This window comes from Martes martes (assembly GCF_963455335.1).
Source record: "Martes martes genome assembly, chromosome: 4".
NCBI classification, from domain to species: Eukaryota; Metazoa; Chordata; class Mammalia; order Carnivora; family Mustelidae; genus Martes; species Martes martes.
In genome coordinates this window covers 62,656,149-62,678,650 of record NC_137891.1, presented here as the reverse complement: position 1 = coordinate 62,678,650, position 22,502 = coordinate 62,656,149, and the positions used below count along the sequence as shown (strand labels likewise).

The following is a 22,502-nucleotide window of genomic DNA, read 5'->3' as shown; positions in this document are numbered from 1 at the left end:
TTAAAAAGTGGACATCTATGTGATGGTTGTAATAATTTGTAATATTATCAGAGACATGGGAACAGAGAATGGAAAAGTTGGCGGAGAGCTAAGCACCTCCCAGGATGGGAAGCACAGGGGAGCAGCCAAAAGGAACCGGGTTGGGCGTGCCCGATGACAGAGGGTGGTGTAGATGGGTGGAGGAGCTGAGCCTCTGTCAGGAATGGAAAGAGACATGATAAGGGTGGTGTGGGAGGAAGGGTCCTGCAGCGACAGGCCAGCCCCAGGGAAGCCCGGCTCTGGCAGTCTTGATATAAGAATGAAGCTTCCAGAACAGAGAAAAAGGACTTGGTGCTGCCCACGTTTAGCCTGAATCTGCAGGGCCAGTTCAGATCCGGAAGACATTCCAGGTCTATTGTATTGAGGGAAATAATCTATACCCACTACCTCTGAGATTCCCCTCCGTGCATACCAATAGACACTTGTTTTCACCAGTGAAGAGGTAAGGAAGCTCCAAATACAATGTTCTAATATATACATGGGCAAGAGAAGCACTTTTTAAAGGTCAAGGAAATTTGGGGTGTTAAAGTGTGTTATTGTTTTCTTATTCTTTTATACTTCTGATAGCATATATTTCCTTGATATATATATATATATACACACATATATATAAAATATAGCTTCTATTTCCTCTTCTATACTATATACCATATGATATATACATGTTAAAATGTGCTATTCGTGGCAGCAAGATTGCATCATCAGATGCTACGTTAATCTGGGTGTTTCCTCTTATTCGAAGTATCTAAGTTGATTTTAGTTATTTATACTTTTCAACTGCCATAAATGCAGAATAGAAACAAACTCAACCACTTGTAAAAGCCTACTTTGCTACTCATCAAATAATAGCTTACAGCAGCTTTAGGAGATTTTATGAATCAGCACGTTCTCCTTCCAAACTGGTCTCATAACCTGAAATTCGATGTCACTCCACTTTTAAACTTGGAACGCTCAGTAAACTTTTAAAAAGAAATTCTTTATTAGTTTTAGGAAATCCAGTCAAAGAATAATATGAAATGAATCTAGGGGAAAGTCTTTCCCTTGATGAAGAGAGAGACTAATGGAGCCTCCTACAAGAGCCCTGAATTACCCACCGTGTTTCAAAGTCTCTCGCAAGTGATTGTAAGAAAAGCAGTGTGGATATAATTTGGAGACTATTATTCCTAATGATGTTCCCCTTTGAAGTTTGTGAAAGGGCGCCATCTGAGAGATGAGAGAAGCCACTGGTAAAATGCAACTGAGGGCACATTTGCTCTCCTCCATTGTAGGTGCTGACGGCCACCCACTACCCTCTGAAGAAGGCGATATTGGCAGATGACATGCAGGTTCTCCAAGACAGAATAATTGCAGAAAATCTTCAAAGGTACTCGTATCAAACATTTAGCTCTTGCTTAATTAAACCAAGGTGCTAATTAAACCCCATGAGCACCCCATGTCATTTGAAGAGAGACTGTTCCATGGATGGGGAATTGTAAGAAACTGAGAACGGCACCTTCCTGTAGCCTTTTCATCCTTCCTGGCTGAGAGAACTAAAAGGGGCCTTAACTGTGGTAAAGCCGTTGCATGAAATTAGTCTTCAGGAATGGCAAAGGGAACACCTGAGTAATGAATATCTAAAGAATCAGGGGTGCTCAGCTGGCTCTGTGGGTGGAGCCTGTGACTCTTGATCGTGGGGTTGTGGGTTTGAGCCCCACGTTGGGTGTAAAGATTACAGGAAGGAAGGAAGGAAGGAAGGAAAGAAAACAAAGAATCAGGACTTTATTAACATGTTATGAGCTGTTCAGGAAGCTTAGGGGAATTAGAGCCACAGTGAATGGCAGGCCAACTCCACCCAGCCCATCCATAGTCTCAGGCGAAAACTACAGATGTTACCAGTCCTGTTCATAGCTTTGCCTTCACAGTTTCTTGCCTTGGCTAAGTAAATATTAGTGCCAGGGTGTTGTGGCGCCAGAAAGAGTTACAGAGACCCACCTAAGCAATACGACCTTAGTTGCAAAAACATTCTTGGGGTGTTGATTCACCCCTAAGTTTAGTTGTAAACATAGGGGAGTTTACTGCCCCATGTGTCTCTTCCCAAAGGTCAACACTGAAATTTGTTCCCTTCTACCCCAACCAAATGAATGCAATGGAAACCGTTGAATTCCTGTTGGTTTCAAATTGCAGCTCTTCAAAATCATTACCCTTCACTTGCTTTTCATTCTAAGCCTTGTGTTGGCCCAGGTTGTCTTGGAAAAAGTCCTCTAATCACCAAAAAGTTTATGAACCTCACACAACCTCACACAAACAAAGAAAATATGAAAGTCTTCAACAGGTCTGGCCTGAATTTCAGGTTTGTCTTTTGAGGATTGATTTATTCGGCTTCTCTTTCTAATACTTAATGGAATTGAGCATTTTGTGTCCACACCACAAATGGCAAGTTTAGCAGGGAAATATTTGGAAGTGTACAGAAGTCTGGGATTAGTTCCTTGACAGAAAATCGTGAGTGTTGCCAATTTTTTTTTCCTGCAATTCTCAGTGCTTTGTGTGCAGATGATCTGGGGTCTCACCAGAAATGTATTAGAAACTGGTTATCCACAAGGTAAATCAAAAATAAGAGAAAACAAGTGAAAGTTTAGGTCTCCTTCCTTCAGAACTCCAAACAGGAGAGGAAATATTCTAAAACAGAAACTAAAAAAGGTACCTGTTTAGAAACGAGCTCAATAAACAGTAGAATTGTGACTTCTTAAGAATTCTTCATCTTCTTGAGTCAGTTCTCAATTTAATGGGTAATTTTACTTTAAGCATTATATCCTTTTCATTTTTCAGCGTATTCTTATTATGTGAAGACAGAAATGTGTTTGATATTGGTTCAAGTTAGAATCACCTGCTCACATGTAACACACGAAACACTCACTTCTTAAAAGTCTGTAGGCCCCCTCCGAGAGATGTCTCCAGTCTGCTTTTTCTGTCTTTGGACTGGAAAATTCAGATTCAAAGTCCCACCAAGTGCCAGCTTCAAACTCTCCACCCTTCCTCATCCATCATTTGAGCTGGATTAGATAGGCAGCTGAGTCACTTTTCACCACCACATCTGTGTTCACAGATCCACAGTCCTCCCATCTGGTAAATTTTGTAGAGAGAAATGAATCCTTTCTCTGTGTGCTCAGACAGTCAGGTTTATAAAATAAGGACTATTTTAATGAGCCTTAGAGCTTCAAAATGCTGCCTTGTGCAATTTTGATTGCCTCTCTGCTCCTGTCATCTGAATATAAAGCTCATTCATTTAATATTTTTCCAGCTTTAAGAACTGCTTACCTGCCATTCACTGAACTTAGCATCAACTCCAAAATACATAACATGAGAAATAGAACCAGGAGATGTTATAAGCAAAACTCAGAAGCTGCCTAAGCATCTCCTGACTGTCTGATCACCAGAAGATTCTCTCTTGGTCCAAGGAAAGATAGATGGTATGCACATACAATAAGACAACAAAAGGACAATTAAATTTCACAGCTTGGGGGAGATTGTGAGGGTTCTTGTCCAAAATGTTCACACCTGGGGAACAGACTTACTTTTTGTGGAGCCTGGTTTTCAGCTTGAAATACACCTGCCAAAATCTGAATGGCCACTATTGTACGTTCTGGACTCAAAAACTGCACTGTCAGACAAGGTTTGGGGCACACAGATGGGATAAGTTAGAACAGCGGCTATGTTGTTTGTAAGGAAATTAAGACCTTTCCTAGCCCTCTTGATGCCTATATAGGATGGAAAATTTTATCATAAGCATGTCTTGGCTGTGCCTCCCTGGCACTTGATTATTTTTTTATATTACCTTAATAATTTAAGTGATACTCAATACCTTAATTTAAATTTAAGAGTTTTTTTTTTTAATTGTCCATGGACTGTAATAGTATACTACATCTTTTCAAGGGACCACCTCCAGACTTAGACACTAAAAACTACTCAAATGATCTTTGTCTGGGTATCCACCAAGCATTTAAACTTGCTGTGGAATATAAAGAGCTGAATTTGGGGTGCTAAGAAGCCGACTCTTTTCCCTTGTGATCATTCTTGCCCTTAACATTTCTCATTGCACATCCTAGTGTCAGTTAAAGTAATGCATGTGCTGTGAAACAATATAATAGCGATCCAATATGATTTTTGTGTGTGTGGCAAAGCACACACACACTTAACTCCGGCCCCTTAAGTTTTTTGTATATGAATATATGCCCTGAGGAATCATACAAAATTGCCACTATTTGACTATTTTTGACCTATAAAAGTAGCAGTTTCATAAGGTACCACCTAATATCTTCTGTAATTGGAAACTCAGAGAATATACAATTTTATTCTGATTCTTTTCACTATTGTATTGAAACAATCTACATTTCCTGCAGTGTCTTCATAGTTCGTTAGTTTGAATTGGGGCATCATTCTCTATTACACGGATGTGGGACTAACGTCTTCTCCTGCATCGTCCTTTCATCCCTCCGAAACTATATACTTTCCTATGTGAGTCATCATGCAAATCTAAGTGATAAAGCAAGAGCTAGTGTGTGCGTGCGTACCAATTTGCACACAGGCATACGTGTCGTTAAATGGAACTGTTTAGACAGAAGCTCCTCGACGCCAACAAATTTGTGCTGAAAGAAAACACCAACTTCAAGAGGGTGAGAAACACTGCACCCATCAGCCTGTGCCACCTTTCGCTAGCTTTTCTCTATTTCCATCTGACTCAGTGAGACCTGTCCCAGCAGATGGTCCTCTCAGTACGCTTTGGCTGCCAAGAGAATAGAGCTTTGTCTGATATGGCCAGGAAACAAACTCCGGGGATATTAACCAACCAGAGGAAAACCCTTTGCTCTTGCCATAATGATACATTCAGGCAGGAAGTTAAGAGGAAAATAGCTTCTCCCCTGGGGATGAGGAGTGCAGAGGGGGAGGGAGGGGAGCAGTTTAATTATGATGAGGGTGGGGGCGGGGAGATGGGGACAGTCACAAGTGGAGATAAAAAAAAAAGAATGGGATGATGTCATTCTTTACTGGGACAGTCACTGAAATGAAATCAGGTCACACACAATGGTCTTGTTCTGTGCCTGCAACCATAAGTGTTACAAGAGATTACTTTGTGGCGATGCTTGTTAGGAAGTGTCTAAGGGCGGTGCTCACATTAAGACATCTTCAGGATGGATAAGAAAGGTAGAATCATTCCATCCAGTGCCGAAATGACCCGCATGGGTTACACAACATTTGTTTTAAGAACACTTAGCCACAGTTTAGGAGAGAAAAAGTCTGGATTCTTATAACAGTGAATTTTAAGAAGCAGAATGAAACTCTACAGCTTGGTTTCAGACCAGATGTTTTAAATTGATGCCCTTTCTCATAGGATAATTTTGAATGGCATTTTAAAGTTAAGGCGGAATATATTTCTCAGTATAAAATTGCATTTTCTGAAAAGAAATACTGCCTTGTTTTATGTTAGGGCATTTTTAGGCCTGATTAACTCTGCTTACATAGGAAGTATTTCATTTGTGTCGTTGTTGAATCTCTAGAGCCACTGGTGGCAGATATATTCAAATTTAGGTTCCTTCTCTCAGTGATATCCTAATTTAACCTCATTTGTCTGCTTCAAGTGCACAAAAGGGCATCACAATTACCAGTGAAGGTTAGATTTTTAAAGAAGTCATCCCTGGAATAATTAGGTGATAGGGTCAAATCCTGATATTAGGATTCTGTTGTAATTGTATTATAGGGCTTAAAACAAATAAGTCATTGACCAAGGCTTTTTTTTTTTTTTTAGGACATCTTTGCTGTGCAGGTATTTACAGTAATAGAACTAGAACACTGCAGGCTTTTTACATTTATATCTGCAGGGTACAGAATTTACAAAATTTAGTGTTCAATGTTGGTAAACCACTGGTCTTGAGGTGGATGTGTATTTTCAGGGACAAAGTCCTTCTCTCTTTTGTAGACTTTACAAAAGTGTACAAGCAAAATTAGATTGCAGTAAGAATTCATATTTGCTTTTTTATTTTACTTTCAAATTACTAGGGAATCTTGCATGGTTATCACGGGTATAGGCGATGTGGGGATATATATATATATATATATATATATATATATATATATATATATGAGACAAATGTCCTTGAAAGTTGCTGCAGACTGTGGCTATTACAGGGCAAAGAGGCACGTTTTGAAGGAATCCTTTTGGGGGGCAAATTCTAACACAAATTTCAGTGGTTTCTGCTGCCTTTATTTTTAAATGAAAGGTGATGAGGCTACAGGAGCTTTGAGAGAGGATAATTATTTAAAAATAAAAAGTAACCGAAATATTTCCAAACAAGAGATCAGCATCATGAGAAACCCTCAAGTTCTCAACACAGTGTTTAGTTATCTTTTCCGTTTATTTTCTAGCAGGCTTTAAAGAGATCTAAGTCCATTAACCAGAGCCATTTGATAATAGCATGTAAAAGGCAGGTGTTACTTTAAGCAAATCCATTCTTAACAAAGCAGGTAAATCAAGCATGGCTTCTTACAATGGGATTCACCATAAAATTAATTTAAAAATTACTTACTTTTATAGTTTTACCAAAAAAAAAGATACATTCTCTGCGTTGAAATGTATTTATGTATTACATAAAGTAAGAATGCCCCAGCAGATTAAATCTATTCTCTAAAATCATAGGAGCCAGGACGCCTGGGTGGCTCAGTTGATTAAGCATCTGCCTTCAGCTCAGATCATGATCCCAGGGTCCTGGAATCGAGTCCTGCATCAGGTTCCTTGCTCAGCGGGGAGCCTGCTTCTCCTTCTGCCTGCTGCTTCCTCTGCTTGTGCTCTCTCTCTCTCTCTTTCTCTCTATCTCTGACAAATAAATAACTAAAATCTTTAAAACAAATATTCATGGGAGGGCTAGCCAGATTAGCCAGACATGATGTTGCTCAGTAATGCACAGTGGCCGCAGGGGAGGGACTAGCAACCATTCAGAGCTATCAGTTTCCCGTGCTGTAAGGAATATCGATATACTGAGTATCTCTGATGATGATAAGTTTGCCAGAATATTGCTAGTCACAAAATTCTGCTGTTTGAAAAACATTGCGCTAAGAGTTGGTGCCAATTTTAGGCATTTTGTTGACTGTGTAACTTTCTACAAAATGAGAATATACTTGTCCCACTTCTGTCACTAGGCTGTTGTAAACGTAAGATAAAGACTGGGAAAGTACATCTGGGGGGAGCAGCAGGTATGGAGCCCTTCAAGCCCAATCCCGTGCTCCTGCTATAATATTAAAAAGCTAAGGTATGGCACGGCAATCATCAGTTCCCATTATACTGTTCTATTCCCAGCACCTTTCTTCTCTCTCATTATTCTTTTAGTTTTATGTCTCTGCCAGTAAACTAATCCCAGTGTGTATTTTTGATGGTTGGCAATAATTCAAAAATGCTCTGCGAAGAAGGAAGGCTATAGAATCACTTGGATTCTACCTATGCATTCAGTGCATTTTTCAGAAAAGCTTCCAAATGAAATATCTTTACTGGTGGAGGCATTAAAAATAGGAGTGGAAAAAAGCAGCTTGTATTACATACACTTGTAGTTGTTGGAATTCAACTAAGGATTGACTCCTGATAATCTTTATGGTTAGGGGGAAAAAAGATGTGTAAGATTAACTTCCCAGGGATGGGTGCTATTGCTTTTCATATCTTGCTGATTGGCTCCCGTCGAGCACTAAAGTGGATCGAGAAATTGCCATCATCTGCATCCCCTCAGAGAGAGGCCAGAGACAAAAAGTGACATCCCTCTGCTCTCTGTCACAAGACTGCCTTTCTCTTAGGGAAATACTTCATTTTCTGGTTGCTTTTTCCACCAGGAGTTTCTTTTATTTTTATTATTTTTTAAAGATTTTATTTAATTTTTTGGCACACACAGAGAGAGAGCACAAGCAGGGGAACGGACAGGTGGAGGGAGAGGGAGAAGCAGCGAGCAGGGAGCCTGACATGGGACTCGACCCCAGGACCATGGGATCATGACATAAGCCGAAGGCAGACGTTTAGCTGACTGAGCCACCCAGACACCCCAGGAATTTCTTTTAAATGGCTGATACAATATCAGCTTAGTATTCTGCACGAACTGAAATGCCCCTTCTGAGTGCAGGGACAGGAATGTAATTTACGTTTCACATTTGGAAGTCCATCTTAGTGTGAAGAACTTTCTCTCTGGTTGTAGAAATATTAAGATGGAGTTTGCATGGTAGGACCTGGGTATGTTTGTATGAGGCATTGTTCCAGTGACAACCAACTACTAAACACAACAGAGGATGATTCTATCAAAACGTGGGGTTTTTTTTCCCTCTCGGACTCATGTAGGCAGTAAGAACGTGCATGTACCTGGTAATAACTAGGCTGAGATATTGGCCTTCGTGGATGTCTGAAAACATACACAGTCGAGTGTTGAAGGAATGTAAAAAGAGGCTTTCCTACCTTGGAGAGCCTTGGGGAATTCAAGAGTTATCACCAGCCAAGGTGATCCTTTCCCTCTCGGTTTCTAATTTATAGTGATACATGGACGAAGTATAGCATACTGGTTAGGAGCACAGATTTGGGAGACAGACTGCCTGGGTTTGAATGGTTTGTCATATCTTGGTTAACCATGTAACTTCATTTCTTTGTGTCTTAATGTCCTCATCTGAAATATGGGGGCCGGTAATAATACTTTGGCTTGCTGTTCGGAGGATTAGATGTTTCCTTATGTATAAAGGGCTCAGGACAATGCCTAGCACTTAATATAGTGCTTTATGCATGTTAAGAATTATTATTATTTGTGGCAATGTTAAAAATCTAGAAAAGGACCTGGTAGACAATAAGTTCCCATGACATTAGTTTGCCCATAATTCCACACACTTACACACACACACACACACACACACACACGCTTACACTACAGAGAGAGCAGTCACCAGCCCCAACACTGGCCCTGTGGGAACTGGTGTCAGACAGGAGTAGGGCGAGGGCCTCACAAATAATAGCAATCATAACACCTTCTGTGTACACACTTGTGATGTACATCTGTGCACTTCCAACAGTTGCAGAAACCCAAATAACGTGATATATGGAGAAGTACTTTGGAAGTATATTATCAGTATAGTGATAAAATCAGCTTTTAAGTTTCCAATTTCTCTTTAGATCTGCTGAGACCTGGGTTCAGTTTTTTCCCTCATCCAGCTGTGATTTAGCAAATCCTAACCGGTAAAATCTGATAGTTACTAAAAGGCAAGGATCCTCCTTGCAGAGACCCGGATGATTCAGCAGGCCCTGATTCTGACCCCAAAGAGCTGGATATTTATTCGGTAGTCTATATTCATGAGACCCACAGAAGTATAAAATGGGTTTGTCTCAGGGGAACTTTTTTTAATCCTTTGTTGATAAATAACATACACTTGATGGAGCTTTTGGGGCTTTTGTTGTTGTTGTTGTTGTTTGCTTTTTGTTTTTTTTTTGTTTTTTTTACAACTCTCAGTTTAAATGTTTTAAACTGAGATGTTTAAATGTTTAACGTTTAAATGTTTAAAGATGTTTAAATGTTTTAAAGAGTTTTACAACTCTTTAGTTTAAATGAAATCATTTCAGAGCTCTAGGCTGACAGCTGTGAGGCACCTGTTCTTCTAATTGTACCATTATTAGGATGCCCTTGTTGAAAGGAGAGGAAAAAATGTCTATGTCCTCAGAGAATGATAAAAGGGGTCTCTTGAAGAGAGCGCTCCTAAGTATTTTGGAGATTTTTCACCCAGTGGAGTGCACTGATCCTGCCTATATTTAATACTTCTGAAAATGACATTTCATATATAAAATTCAAAACTCTACATATCCAGTGTTGCCACAGGATCTTAAAATAGAAACTTGGGGTTTGATTTTCCACTTTTCTTTCTTTATGGTTAGGTATGTAGTTGTGCCCGAAGCTGGCACGTCCCTACTGCACCAGAGAAACTATAGAAAAAGTGAGTGTTGTTCGCTCCGTCGTCCCCCTCAGCAACCCCCATCATGGTACGGTATTCACTGAACAACAGAGCCACGGCCATCACACCCTGTGAAGAATCAAGTGCAAACCTTTCAGGCCATCTAAGGACCGCCAGTATGATAGATGATACAGTGAAAAGAGAGTAAAGACTTTCCACCATTTACTAGTTGTGGAATTGGGCGAGGTGCGTGGCCTTTTGGTAAAATATGGGTAAGAGCGTTTATCTCATAATATTGCTGTGAGAGGTTCAGAGAGAAGGTGTGTGCAAAGCAGAGGCGAGCCGATAGCATGCATCCAGGAACTTTCATCGCTCTCCTCAACTTGTCTTAGCACAGAACTTTCCTCCTCCTCTTCCTTCCCTCTCATGCTGTGGCCCTACCTAACTTCCCAGCCTGTCCCTGCGAAGATCCCCATGTCCCCCACACTCCAAGCCAGACTGCTCATGCTCCCTTACACACCCTTCCTGGGTAGAGCTCTGGAAAGTCCTAGAGCCAGAATATTCCTTTCCCACTTTTTAGCAAAAGCTAAATGTCATAATCCATTACAATAGTCCTTGATTTCCTCACAGCCGGAATTTGATTATTTCTTCTTTTGCAACCCCCGTGGTCTTTATACTTTAATTATGGTTCACATTTATTTAAGTCTCGTTTGTACCACACTGTCATTTACATTCCTGTGCCTCACGTTAGGCCGTGTGCTTTTTGAGACGGAGTATCGTCCTTTCATTTCTTACTACATTTGGCACAGTACTTTGCGAGTAGTTAAGTGCACAAGAAATGCTTGTTTTCAATTTAAAAAACAAAGTTGCAACTTCTGGTTTAAAAATGAACTTTGAAAAATAAATAAGATAAAATAAAATAAAAATAAAAATATGGAACTTTGTGAACTGCCAGAAACAGACATCCATGCTTCAGAGGTCCCTAGTGGCAAATTTTATTTTATTTTATTTTATTTTTAAAGATCTCCTTTGTTTATTTGAGAGAGAGAGAGAGAAAGAGAGCAGGAGCAGGGGGAGGGGCAGGGGAGAAGCAGGCTCCCCGCTGAGCAGGAAGCTCCGAAGCAGGGCTCAACCCGAAGCAGGGCTCCATCTCAGGACCCAACTCAGGGCTCCATCCTGGGACTCTGGGATCATGACCTGACCGACAGAGCCACCCAGGCACTCCTCAGTGACAAATTTTAAAACTCATGTAATCTTTCTTCTCTCTGCCTAAGTATTTGAATGTTTAAAAGCGCCATTGTGCAAAAAGACCCAGAATTAAAAACCAAGGAGGAGCCCATGGCCTGGCATCTGGCTTGTAGAGTTGGCTGAGAGAGACCCTGTGCCTATAGAGCTGTTACAAAAGACAAGGATCCTATGGAATAAGGAATGAATGATCCCCAAAGCTCTTCGCTAGATATCAATGTCTCTTAAAAGTAGCTTGTTACAAGAGATCGCTCTGCAAGACCATAATGCTTTGGACGTGGGAGCTGCAGAGACAACAGCAAGCCTCGTGGTGTGACCGTTCAGGACCAAGAAGTAGCAGGACGGAGGCAGCAGGAAAGCCCCCTTGGTGGCTGGGGGCCTGAAATGAGGTGATTTGGTACGAACAAAGCTCTTGTGAGACGCATGAGACAAAAAGCAGAGCCACCACACTTCAGGGCTTTCTGTCATCCCCAGTGGCTAGACCAGAGGACAGCCTACCCATGTGCTTGGTGTGGGCAGGGCTTCCTGGCCGACTTTCAGTATGTCAGCCAGAGGCACAAAAAGAGACCGAAAGGATTCCAACAGACGCTAACATCTGAAAGACGAGTGGGAACACACGCCCCTAGTAAGTTTTCTAGGAAGGGGGTCGAGACTATATTTTTGTTGTTGTCTATAAAGCTAATAAGAGGGTGGTGGTATAAGGGAAAGTTTCAGGAAAAGCTGAGCTTTGTCCCAGCTGTATATTTAAGTGGCTGTGTGACCTTGGGCAAGTTACTTAACCCTTCTGGCCCTCCATTGTCTTATCTGTAATATAAGTGCTCATTCACTTCCAGCTCGAAGATCGCACAACCAGATTCTACCAGTTGTGCCTACTATGTCCTCCCAAGAATTGCATCACTCCTCAGATGAGGATTATACTTCTCACCTGAGTTTGGTCAGAAAAAAGATGCAATGAGAATAAAGAATGAAAACATAAGTGATTTTCATTTTATTTTCCCTTACTCAAACTGACTCAAGATTTTCTCAACAACTGAGATGAAATGTTTTTGTTGAAATAGATATTTATAAATATGGGCAGACTCCTAGTTACAAATGGATAATGTTAAAAATGATCATTTATAAACTAGTCTACCAGTGGTTCAATCTATATTATCTAGTAATATTATTATTGATGTTATTATATTTTTACAGGTCCATTAAAGGTCAGATACACTTAGTGGGCCTGCTTAGAAATCTAAGCTTGACGTTTAAAGTTTTGGTGGGAGGGGCATCTGGGTAGCTCAGTAGGTTAAGCATCTGCCTTTGGCTCAGGTCATGATCCCAGGGTCCTGGGATGGAGCACCACATTGGGCTCTCTGCTCAGTGGGGAGCCTGCTTCTTCCTCTACCTGCTGCTCCCCCTACTTGTGCTCTCTCTCCCTCTCTCTGCCAAATAAATAAAACCTTTAAAAAATATATAACGTTTTGGTGGGAAACAAAGCACTTCATGTGACAGTCTGTAAAGCCAAAAACCAATCTTCATGTCTATGCGTCTCATCCCCTGGCCTACTTCCCCAGCCCTTGTAAGAAAACTTGGGGTTCCTCCTTCGTCCTAAGCCAATGCTGATGATTTATTCAGGTCTGAAATTCTAATAAGAAGTAAATTGGGGAACCAGGAAGTAGGGGTTTTAGGAGAGATGAAAAGAATTTCGGTTGGGAAAGGAAGTGGGGTTTTACCCCGAGGCGCTAAAAAGGCAGGGGAGAGATGGGGCAAAATGAACATAAGTTTCATTGGACCCAAGGGCTTTAAATAGTAAGTATGAGGTAACTTAATTGTAAAACATGAATAAAAAGTAAGAGAAAACGTGTCTCGTGTATAAGAAACCAGTGGACAACAAGGAAAGAATAAGAAAGAGTTTCTGTTTCCTCGTTCTGAATTTTCATCATCTGCTTCTGCCTCCTTCTACTCCTCACCACAGATCCCGGTCATCTTGGTGATTTTTTTTCTTTCTTTCTATGACCAGTGTTTCTCCCTGTTAGGAGTCACGTTTTCTGGTTTGTTTTTTTTTTTTCCACATATCCAGTAATAATTGACTGGCCGCTGGATATTGTGAATATTATGTGCCTCCATGGTAAAACCCCACCTCCTTTCCCAAGCAAAATTCTTGACACTCCCTCGGTAAGACAGGAAGCTGGGAGTGGGAGGGTGTTGACGATGGCTCCAAGTGGATGTGCAGAAAGAAGGAGAAATTAATGCGCACACTGATCAAGGAAAATGACGTATTTTATTTCAATTTGTCATAGGCTTACATTTGTGTGTGTTCTGGTATAGCAGTCATCACATTGTATTCGTCGTGCTCACAGTTGGTTGAGCTTTTTGGAATCTGAGGGCTTACATTTTTTAAGCACTTTTGGAATTTTTTTCAGTCATTATTTCTTCACATATTTTCCCATTACCACTCTCCCTCCTAGGACTCCAATTACATGCATGTTAGACTACTTGATATTAAAATTGTTCCACAGGCCCCGGGGAGTACATTCACTTTTGAAAAGCCTTTCCTTTCAGATATTGTACTTTTCAGCTCTAGAAATTCCAGTGGGTTCTTTTTAATAGTTTCCATGTAGCTCGTCATTATGTTCACGTTTTCCTTCAAATCCTTGGGCATACTTGGAATAGCTGTTTAAATTCCTCATCTGCTCATTCAGTCATCTCTGTCATTTCTGAGTCTCTCTCTTTTTCATTAAGGTATAATTAACATAACATTATATTAGTTTTGGATGTATAATGTAATGATTGCATATTTGTATATATTTTAAAATGATCACCATAGTAAGTCCAGTTAACATCCGTCACCAATCTATTTTTTTTTCTTGTGATTTCTTTTTTCTTTCTTTCTATAACCAGTGTTTCTTCCTGTTAGGAGTCACATTTTCTGTTTTTTCACATATCCAGTAATAATTGACTGGCTGCTGGATATTGTGAATATTACGTTGTTTAATGGCCGATTTGGGTGTCTTCTTTTAAAGACCACTGGATTTTGTTCAGGCAATACAATTAACTTATTTGAGGATCAGCTAGGAATCCTTTAAAGTTTGTTTGTAAGTTGCTTTAGGTCAGATCTAGGGTGATCTACACTCTAGGGCTAGTGAACCCCTACTCTCAGGTCTTGAGTTTTCTCAGGTCTCTACTGGGTACCCCATGTGTGTCCAGTGAGTTCTTCCCACCATGGCTGGTCTGAATTTAAGTATTCCATCCATATGTAGTATAAGTTGTTAATCTTACAGCTCCCCAGTAATTATTTTACCTGGTGGTTATCCTTCGCCCAACTTTGTGGATTCTCACCCCACACATCCGTAGCTTAGTACTCAGTCAACCACTCAAGAGAACCCATACAGATTTCTAGAGCTGTTTCTCTTTGCTCCTCCCTCCTCTCATATTCTATCCCACAAATTCCACTTCCCTCCCCAAATTACACTCTCTCGTCAGCTCTGCTTGGGTATGCCTCTTGGTGCCACTTCCAGAAAGTGTCTAGTGTGACATACTTCCCTTACGTTCCCTCTCTCAGGGATCATAGCTTATTGTCCAGCGTCTGAGATAGTTGCTCCATACACACTGTCCAGTTTTCCCACTACTTATAGCAAGAGGACTACTCTACTACCAGTTACTCCATCTTGATTAGAAATAGGAGACCCACCACATTGGTAGTCAAAACTTGTTTCTTTTTCTTTTCTCCCCACTAATCACTAAGACCTTTCAAGGCAGTGACAAGATCTCATTCATCTCTGTATTCCTAATGGCTAACATAGAGTTTAGCACATAGCAGGCATAATAAATATTGTTGAATGAAAGAATGAATGATGATTGTTACTGATCCACAATATTTAAGATATCTATATTCAGTTGAGACATTGACATAAATATCTAAGCACTTTTTTTAATATGTACTTTTTTAAGCAACAGAGAAAAATCTATCAAACGGCTGAATTCACATTAGCTAGAGATCAATGCTAGGGTAGACAAATTCTATGTTAAGCTTACTTAACATTCCTAATAGCTGTAACATGCCAGTGTTCAGAAACAGAGATCACATGTTTTCAAGTACTTACAGAACAGTAAGGACAAATTATAGTAGAATCAAAAGTAACAGTGGCTGTTTTTAACATTCAGTCCATGAAGTTGGCAAATGCAATATTTACCTTCGGGGATTTCTACCTATAAGCATATGCCAGGATTATAGATGTCCAGACTGTAGTTTCATTAACCTTCATCTTTTGAAAGGACTGTGATGGCTTTTTATTTAAATAACAAAATGCATTGAGTTGGTCTTTCAAAAGTCTATCTAGCTTTCTTTCTATGATCAAAAAGTCGACTTATAAACTGAGAATGACAGTCAAACTTTTGTAAACTACACAAATTGAGTGGGAAAGGAGTACTGCATTTTCATGTTAAAGGTTTCTCTCTGCAGTCTTAATACAGTATCTGCACAAGTTTCATAGAAAGAACATCTATATTTGGAGGACTGTAAGATTTGTGGAAATATCTTCAAAATCTCTGATGTCTCTGGATATGGGTACATTTCCTATAGTTAGAATATCTCTACCTAATTGTTTAAAGGGTTCCTAAAATGCAGATGTTTTCTTATCCTACACACACACACACACACACGCAGACACACACACACTCAAACCACAGGCCTGATAAATTATTCCATAGGTCAAATCGGGTTCACACAATACTGTCATTATTTAAAGCACGGTCTTTTAATACTCACTCTCATTTGATCCACAGGGTTCTTAAAGTTTCCTTTTGTTTCTTTTGACTCTATTTCTGGTTTCCTTCAATGGGAGGCAGCAGTTCTTTAAGTTAAGGGACTGAGCTGTGAATGAGATGTCAGCTCCTTTGGCTCATTCTCCCAGGTACCTTTGGCAAGTCATTTCTTCATCTCTGCTCTTTGATGACACACCCTACCAGATGGAAAGAATAATTTGATCTCCACATGAGTGTGAAGGACCCCTGAAATTCTAATATAGGTTAACAAAACAAAACAAAAAAAGTTGGTTAATTTCAAAATCATGATTGTACTTGTTTAAAGCCTGAGTGAGATGACCTTTGAGAGCAATGATTTGAGTTTGTGGTTCCAGAACTATTCAAAACTACAGGTTTTATTTCACTTTGTTTTTCTCCAATGCTGACTCCCTCTGTTTCTATTTCCCAGTTAAGAATTTAAAGTAAACCTCGGCCAAAGCCTCGGGTTCCACCTGGTTTGGGGTTGAAACCACATGAAGCCACTGAATTTTGCATAGTTTCCATTTGAAAAGATATATCAGCTTGGGTTCTCTTTCAGTGTGAGCCAGGTTTACATAAAATTTGGCCAAGCTTTCGATGAACCTGCCCTGAATTGTGATTTTATATCAGACCCTAAAATGAGGCCATTTACCGAGTTACGTCTTTTAAAAAGCTTATATGTAATGTCCCCAGAGGGTGCGTAATGGTTAACTAGTGGCTGAGGTGCAGCAGCACCTTGTTTTAGTATAATGTGGGAGAGAATTTCTCAGCGACTTGGAACTCCTCCTAATTGAGAAACCAAACAGACCCAGTAATAGAGGCTCTAGTGTCAGGAATAACATTTTGGGAAAAATTTTTTTTAAGTCTAACAAAAAGGTTTCCAAGAACATAGCTCAGAGACACCAGGTTAATTCACCTTTTCTTTGTTCCATCCTTTATCTTCTGCTTTCATTAATTCAACAAATCCTCATTGAGCACCTGTCACATGATGACCAAGCCCTGTTCTAGGTATTCAAGATGTATTTGTGCATAAAATATTTACAGATCCTGACTTTTGTGGTTCTTACATTCTAGTAGCGGAAGACAGAAAATAAAACTAAATATACCATATGAGTCAAATATATATAGTACATTCGAAAGTGATATGTACTATGAATAAGAGAAAGTAAAGCAGAATTAGAAAATGGGGTGGGTTGCCATGTTGAAGAGGTTTCACAAAGAAATCAAGGAGATGGTAAGATTTGAACAAAGACTTGAAAGCAGTGAGGAAAGAGCGACCAGGTATCTTGAGGAAGAGCTTTCCAGAAAGAGAGAACTGTTAGAGCAGAAGCCCCAAGATACCTACATATTAGAGGAACCACAGTGACACCATTTTGACAAATATGAAGTGAGCAAACACAACAGGGTTGGAAAATTAAGTCAAACAAGTAACAGTAGGCGAGCACGTGACCTGTAGGCCGTAAGAAGGACTTTGTCTATTTCTCCAGATGAAAAGGAAGCCATCACAGGGTTTCGTACAAAGGAGGAAATTCTGATTTATATTGTCAAAAGCTCTCTCTATGGTATCGTGGAGAGCAGACTGTAGATAGGCAAAGGTAAGAAAAGAAGCATTATTACAAGGCTACTGAAAGACATACACGTGGCAAAAGCAGTGGAAGTAGCAAAAAGTGGTCAGATGCTAGCTAATTTGGAAGATAGAGCCAACGGTATTGCCTCACTGATTGAAAGTGTATGGGGGCTGGAGGAGAAAAGAACCAAAGATGCTTTGAATGTTTTGGCCCAAGCAACTGGAAGGATAGAGTCGCCATCAGTTGAGCTTGGAAAGGTTGCAGTAGCAAGCATTCTAGGAAGGAAGATCAAGAGTTCAGTTTTGGGAAGCAAGTTTGAGATGTCTTTTAGACCTCCAGGGAGAGGAGTTATCATTGCATTGGCAGTTGGATTTATTTGCAGACTGTATAGAGATTTGCATTTGGAAGTCATAAGCATGATATCAACAAGGATGTGAGTATACACAGAGAAAAGAAGTGAAGACCAGCCTCTTGGTTACTCCCATATTAAGAGGTCAAAGAGAAGAGGCAAAGTCAACACAAGATACTGAGAAGGAACCCAGCAAAGTAGGGGGAACTTGAGGGGGTGAGGGAGATCCTGGTCTCCTGGAAGCTGAATGAAAACAGTGTTTCAGGAAGAAAAGAATGATCAACTACATCTGGTGGGTCCAGGATGATGAGGATTGAGAACAGACCATTGAATTTATCTCCTTAGAAGTTACTGGTTTTGTATGAGAGCAACTTTGGTGACATAGGGGGAGAGAAAGCAGATTGAGGAGAGAATGATGGAGAGAGACTCAGATAGCAATATAGCAACTCTTCCAAGGAGCCTGTTGCCAGGGGAGCAGAGAAAAGGGGTGGTAGCTGGTGAGAGAAGTAAGGTCATGAATGTTTTTTACAAGATGGAAGAAATGACAGCATGTTTACACCCTGATGGGAATGATGTAACTGCGGGAGGAAAAATGATCTGAGCAAGAGAGGGGAGCATTGCTGGAGCTCTGATTTTTTGAATAGGTGAGAAGAAATAGAACCTAGTACAGAGGTGGAAGAACTGGCTCCATACTGAAAGAACGTGGCGAATTCATCGGCTCAAGTAGATGAGACGGCAAAACATAGGGGAGTAGTTGCTGGTGGGTGAGCAGACAGAGATTGATGGGGGAACCCTGTGGAAGATCGCTTCCAATTGCTCTTGTGTCTTCAGTGAATTGTGAACCGAGGTCATCAGCTCAGAACGAGGGTGAAGAAGAAGTGCTGAGGGTGTGAGCAGGGAGGAAAGGATGAGAAACAGACATCTCAGGAAATGGAAGAGCAGCTGGACTGAGGAAATCAAGTGTGGTTGCCCGGCAGCATTTGGGGCCTCCTTGAGGTTCATGGCAGGGGTAAAGCATGAGTCCCTGTGGGGTGACATGTCTTTCTCCAGGCACGGGGCAGTGGAATAGGCAGGGAGTTGGATTTAACTAGGGCTGTGGTGTCCTAGGCAAGGGTGGTGGACAGACGAGGGAGGTGGGGGGGTTCCAGCATATACCAAAGGACTAATTACAATGACTTTAACTGATAAGGAGGGAAATGAGGACGCCAAAGGAGTGAGGGCAGGCAAAAGCGGCAGGATCAAAGCACAGAAGAGCTCTGCCATGTCAAGGACTTGCTGGGATTGGCCAACTGGAGGACTGAGTAATGGCAGAGGGCAAGATGCAGGAAACAGAGATGATAGGACAAGAGGCCATTTCCAGTACTGTTCAAGGGTACGAATTGACTAGTTGGCCTTGGGAGTAACTAGAATGAAAGAGAGGTGACCAGAAAGGAATAGGCAATGGTGCTGGGAAGCTCACATCTGTGAACCTGGAAATCTCCACAAAAATTCAGGCAGGCATAATGGAGAGATTGAGAATGAAGAAAAAGCTAAAATCACTTTGAAATGCGGAGGAATGTTCTGGGGTCCGTTGATAACCATGGAAGTAGTAGGCTATGTAATCTAATAACATGACTAATTTTTTTAATAAGGTGAGAAATAAGAAAGCCTATGGATTTAAGGAGGAAAGTAGAAGGAGAAAAAGATGGAGGGAGGAGAGGATGGGAGGAGAGAAAGAAAGAAAGAAGGCAGGCAAGGAGACAGGAGGGAGGGCTTTAAGAAAAAGTTGAGCGTAACACTGGATCAGTGGATCTACCCAAATTTATATTCAACTTTCTAGAACTATAGTACTCAAGGATAACATATTTATATACAAACCTGGATAAATCATTACATTTCATATAAAGTAACATTTTGCCAAAGTGAGATTTTTCCCCCTTTCCCCACCAGAAGCTATCAGATGCACAACAACTTGCTGCTTCTTATTTTACAGTGAAATAAATTCAAGAAAGTCCTTAGAGGTGTCAACAACAACCCAGAAGAAGGAATCCAATTTAAGCATAGATGGTCTAGGCTTGCTTTATGGCGATAATAAACCAAGTATCTTCTCTGGGAAAAAGAGCCAAAATATCGGAAGGATGGTGGATAGCACTTTATATGTAGAATGTTGACTCTATTACCCCCTTTTTATGGCTTTGCATCTTCTCCTTACTGCGACAAAAGATCATTCAGATGTGAATGTATCTTAATGATACCTATACAGGCTTTATGCCTGCAAAAGTAATTCATAGTATTTGTCCTGGTGACGGCTCAGAGGGTATAATCTAATTTTAATACTTTCATAGTTAAGCCATATTCCATCCTTGATCCCATAAGAACATTTGGGGAAAAGAAAAATTCCTGGAAGTCAGGAACAGCACCTTGGTCATATTCTGTACAGTGTGAGCCCACAGATACCCAGAAAGTGCTCGATGGGACTAAGTTACTTGAGTGTTAATCCTGTTGTAAATTCAGTTTTGTGGTGGAAAGGAATCCTATTTTCCTTGGAATGAAATTGAGGATGGCCAGGTAAAATTTCCCTGATGTAATTCCCCCTTTCATGTTTGTGGGTCATGTCTTTTGCCTTGGTGAGCAGTGACAAGGATGACACCAGGTGACTTGTTTGAAAACTCAGGAATCCAGAAAAAAACTTTCCTTGTTCCTTTTTTAGGAAATCGGGTAGGGAGAATGAAATAGTCCAATGGGAAAAGACCATTAAGTCAAAGAGTTTTTGATAAATTAGGATCTTGTTTATACTTTACCATAAGTGATGATAATGTTATAAATTACTATAAGCTTTCTAGGCAGCCGATACTTCGTGAAGTGAATTTTGTGGACTTTATCTGAAAGGGCAAAGCTCAGGCATCCTTTCAACAAATGTCAACGCATGCCTTGCACGTGCGGGATATTAGTCTTGGAACTGAGGCTCTAATGTTGGATGTGACCCACAGACTCTGCTCTCAGAGAGCTTATATTCTTTTCTTTTCTTCTTATCTATCTTTTTAACTTAAAAAAATTATTCAGGGCCGCCTGGGTGGCTCAGTTGTTAAGCATCTGCCTTCGGCTTAGGTCATGATCCCAGCGTCCTAGGGCGAGCCCTGCATCCGGCTCCCTGCTCAGCAGGAAGCCTGCTTCTCCCTCTCCCGCTCCCCTTGCTTGTGTTCCCTCTCTGGCTGTCTCTTTGTCAAATAAATACATAAATAAAATCTTTTAAAAATTTATTTAAACTCAATTACCGGAGCGCTTACATTCTAAAATGACCACACGTGTAAGCTGAAGTAATACTCACTGAAACTTTCTGTCAGCATGATTGCTAGAAACTGTCTTTATAGGGGTAGCAACAGTCTTTAGCACTGAGTCCACTCTGAGGTAGAGGTCAGAAAGGACCCAGCGCTCAGCAGAGAGGACAGAAGACATCATTCCAGATGCTCCAAGGCAGAGGATGTATTTCTTCAAGCTTTTCAGTGATAATTCACACTCTACTGTTCATTAGAATGTATTTCAGAAAAAAGTGGTCAGAAGTTAACAATGTAAATTCACTAGAACCTCCCCAGAACTGTACAGTTTGTAAGTACAAATTGCTGTATCACCAAATGACAGGCTTCTGTCCACTCTTGCCAGCTTAAGCATGCTTAGGACGGCAGCAGAAAGTACTTCCCTGTAACCTCGCCAGCCAGGGGTTTGAATGCAACAAAATCCCTTTCCTTGTGGGGCCATATTAGAAGTGTAATTAATATCCAAGCAGAGAAACACTGGAAAAAAATAAAAAATTTTTTAAAAATACCCAGAGAGCTCTCCTGGATACTCTCAACATAAACCACGTCTTCAAAGGCTATTCTTCAGTGCAAAGGAGAATTTAAGTTTCTTGATTTTTATTCCCCAAGATCAACCTATCTTTTTTAAGTTTTATTTTATTAGTTCTGTTAAAATGATTGATTTTTATTATTAGCCAGTTTTTTTTTAAAATGGTATTTCAGGGGCACCTGGGTGACTCAGTCTGTAAAGCACCCAATTCTTGATTTTAGCTCAGGCTGTGATCTCAGGGTTGTGAGATCGAGCCCCACGTTGGGCTCCAAGCTTGGCGGGGAGTCTGCTGGAGATTCTCTCTCTCCCTCTACCCCTACCGCCTGCTCACACACACCCACATTCTCTCTTTCTCTAAATAAATAAAATCTTCTTTAAAAAATTAAAAAACACTTCTGTTTCAAAACACTCATTTCCTGAAGTTTATAGTGAGAGGCTACTTTAGTTCCACTCAAATTAGAGAATTTGCTTCACGAGAAAGAGAGTGGTAATAATAATGATACTAGTAATGTTTTCTTGCGTCTAAAAGCTAGAACTAATCCAAAAGTACTTTAGACGCTTCAGAAATAAAAATAATAAATTGTCAGTGTGCATGATTCTCATCTGGCTTCAGCTGGTAACTTGTTGACATTCTGGAGATCTCCCCTCCAGTTTGCTGACAACCTTCTGCCTCCCCGAGGCTGACATCACAGGCAGACAGAGATTATGAGCACTCTTTTTTCTTTTTAAAGATTTTATTTATTTATTTGTTAGAGCACAAGCCGGCAGAGTGGCAGGCAGAGGGAGAG

The 22,502-nt window shown here is 40.5% G+C and overlaps 1 protein-coding gene across 1 annotated transcript in view; it reads left to right on the top strand.

Annotated features, from left to right (window-relative positions):
- SULF1 (sulfatase 1) overlaps positions 1-22,502 on the top strand; it is a 150,440-nt gene that overhangs the window by 7,410 nt on the left and 120,528 nt on the right. The window contains exon 2 of the mRNA XM_080801768.1: positions 1,308-1,402. The gene's annotated coding sequence lies outside the window, so the exon portion shown is untranslated. The remainder of the gene's footprint in view (positions 1-1,307; positions 1,403-22,502) is intronic.